The sequence below is a fragment of the Colletotrichum truncatum genome, assembly GCF_014235925.2.
Source record: "Colletotrichum truncatum strain CMES1059 chromosome Unknown Contig_0001, whole genome shotgun sequence".
Classification (NCBI taxonomy): Eukaryota; Fungi; Ascomycota; class Sordariomycetes; order Glomerellales; family Glomerellaceae; genus Colletotrichum; species Colletotrichum truncatum.
Window position 1 is genome coordinate 7,402,845 of NW_027222398.1, and position 3,620 is coordinate 7,406,464.

The following is a 3,620-nucleotide window of genomic DNA, read 5'->3' on the forward strand; positions in this document are numbered from 1 at the left end:
TCCCCCTTGCTATCTGGTAAGGACCCTGTTTTGTTATATTCTTTATTTATTTTCTAACTTTCTTATCTAGCAAAGCGTAAGCGATTCTACCCCTGAGTCCTCCCTAGAGATATAGGCTTTATAGGTTAGCAATTAGCTAAAGAGATAGCTTACGAAGAACTTCTTCGCATCTTCTATGCCTAAGGCTATGTTATACGATATAACTAGTAGGTAGTTTATCTTTTTAAGCTCTTCCAAAAGCGCGTTATTAAGCTTTCCTTTTACTAAGGTTCGGCTTTCCTATCTTTATCGGATAGTAATCATCTTATTTTTGCTTGTTATTCGCCTTGTTTTCGTTTAGTTTGCTTAAGACTTTTTTTTTTTTTTTTTTTTTTTTTTTTTTTTAGAGGATCGTGGGTTTGGGAATGACTGCGGCGGATAGTCCTATTTAACCCCGAATAGCGGTATTCTATCTCCCTTTTAATTTGTTTTCCTATCCTCTTAGCTAGTTACGTCCCGATAGTTAGGATCGCCTTATATAGGCAGCTTATCCTAGCGGTTAGGTACTAGAAAGGGAGGTTTTCTTTTAGGTGTCGCGCTACCCTGATATTATTCCTTTGTTTTACTCTTTTTAGATTATCTCTTTCGTTTCTTTTCGTAGTCTTATATTGCTTATTAGGCGCTAACTATATCGCTAGAGTATACCTAAGAGTTATACTCTGCTAGCTACCCTTTCTATTTAACAAGGTAGTAAGTATTATCTCCCCTTATTCGACGGCTAACAATATAGTCTAGTTCCTATAGCTAGTTATCCTCCTCTAAGTCGGGCATCGGTAAGAGATCGCTATCCCTATTACTATGCTACGGCTTTAGTAAGCTGATATAAAAAACATTATATAACCGGCTATATTGCTTTAGTAGTGCTAGTCGGTATGCTTAACAGCTAATCTTTTCTAAGACCTTAAAAAGGCTTATAAACTTCGGGGCTAACTTACGCTAAGTTGCCTTAAACCGTAAGTTCCTTATAGATAACATGACTAGGGACTTCTTAGGGATGTTAAGGGGTTGGTGCCGTTTATTATAGGCTTTCGCCTGCGATTCGGTTGCTTTTCCCTAGTATTCCTTAAGTTAGTTACGTAATTCTTAGAGTTTTTCTAGGCGTTTAGTTACGCCCTGTACTCCCCCTTAAATGACCTCGTCCTCGAGGTCAAGGCGTAGTTCTAGCTGATAGCCTAGCAATGCCTTTGCAAGTGAAATTCCTATTATAGCATTTCTTCCATTGTTTGCTACATATTATGCCTATGCTAGTAGCGTAGGCTAATTTCTATTTATTATAAACGCCCTTAAATATTGTTCTAAGGCCTTGTTTGCTACCTCTATTTAGCTATCTGTTTAGGGATAAAACGCTGTCGAAAGCATTCTCTTTATCTTTGCATAATAGCAGAATTAAGCCTAAAATTAGCTTGTAAAAACAAGTCCTCTATTAGAGATAACTCCCTTAAGGCTGCCTCCGAATAACTTAACTTTCTCGTAGAAAATTATAGCTAGTTCTACTATAGTAATAAAGGTATTAACTACAATATAAATATAGTATTTAGTATAACGATCTACTATAATAAGGATCGTATCTACGAGTTAGTAACCGTTAAACATAGGCAGTAAGCTTGTAATAAAGTCTATAGACACTTATTCAAAGGGTCGCGTTGGTCTTAGTAAAGCTTACAACTCCCTATAAGGTCGGTAGGTCTTAGCTTTAGTACCTAAGCATACTATACATCCTCGAACATAGTCTTTAACGGTTTTCTCTATATTAATCTAACGAAATTTTCGCTAGATCAACTTAAGTATCTTGTCTCTTCCAAAGTATCCCGCTAGTAGATCGTTATAGAATAGACGGAGGATCTCTAACCTTAGACTAGCTTCTTTAGGGATATATAACTTCCTATAGAATTAAACGAAGCCGGAAGGTAATAAGGACTAACATAGTTTCCTTAGCACCTTTGCTTATAACGCTTCTCTAAGACGTCTATATAATAGATCTTCTTCCTAGGCTTTCTTAATTAAGGTACTAAGGGAGTTAGAAGTATTATTACTATAAACTTCCTCTTCATAAGCTGCTTGACGGGCCGTAGCCTATATAACAGCCTATATGCGTCGGCCTAGCGTGTTTTACTATAGGACTATGTCCTTCTAAGATAGGTCTACCTTGTCTTGTAAGGCAGGCAATAGGTTAGTATTCGACCCCTTTTCGCTTTCGTAATCTAGTCTTCTTAACAGCCTATCTGCAGGGTTCGTTCTCCCCTGTCGATATTGAATAACAAAATTATATAAAGCTAGTAGTATATAATATCGCGCTTAGCGACTATTTAGCCTTAGCTATAATATAAACGTCTATAAGTTTTAGTAATTAGTTAGAACTTCTACTAGAAACGCCGCCCCTTCGATATAATATCGTTAGTATTTAAATGATTTTACTATAGCTAACATCTCTTAGTTAGGCGTTTTATAATTTAACTCTACCCCCTTAAACTTCCTAGACTAGAAAGCAATAGGATGCTACTTCCTATCTAGCTATAGCTAGGAATAGATACTAGCTGCTATATAGCAGGAAGCATCGGTCTTAATGCGAGACCTTAGTTAAAGGTTATAGTAGCGTAAGAAAGGGGTGCTTTAGAATACTAGGATTAGCGTCCTAAACGCTACCTTCTCGGCTAATCTTAACTATACTTTACTAGGCTTATAGCCTCCTATACTTCCTTTCAGGAGATCAGTAAGAAGGCGTATAATCCTAGAATACTTATAGATAAATCTATGATAAAAGTTATAAAACCCTAGGAATACCTAAACTTCTCGGAAGGTTGTCGGCTTTAGCTATTAGGCGATTGCCTTAACCCTATAGGGATCCATAGAGATTCCCTCTATAGACAGAATATACCTTAAAAACTTAACTCATTATTAGTAAAAGGTGTATTTCGATAGTTTAGCGTATAAGGCAGCTTCTTATATACGTTATAAGACTTAGTATAGATAGTTTATATATTCTTCTCTAGTCTTAGAGAAGACTAGGATATCGTCTAGATAAACGATATAGATAGTATCTACTAAGCCTTCTAAAGCATTATTAATATATGCTTAGAAAGTAGTAGGTATGTTAGTTAAACCTATAGGGAGAACGTAAAACTTATATAAATTATAACGGGTCCGAAACGCGGTTTTCTATTTATCTCCTTCTTTAATACGTATACGATAGTATATATCTTTGACGTCGATTTTTAAAAAATATTAGGTACTGGTAATCCGGTTAAGGATCTCCGAAATCAAGGGGAGAGGGTAGTAATTCTTAACCGTAATACGATTTAGCCCTTAGTAATCAACGCAAAGTCGTAAGGAACTATCCTTCTTCGGGACGAAGATAATAGGGGCCTTAGCTAGGCTTTTTAATAGACGAATACGTCCCGCTTAGAGATTCTCTTCGAGGTAACTACGTAGTTCCTCTAGCTCCTTAGGTGATAGGGGGTAGATAAGACCCTAAGGGGGGGACTTTCCCTCCTCTATGTTAATAGAATAGTCTAAGGCTTTAAAAATAGGGAGATTCTTAGCATTCTTAAGTATAAGAACGTTAACGAACGAACGTAGTTCCG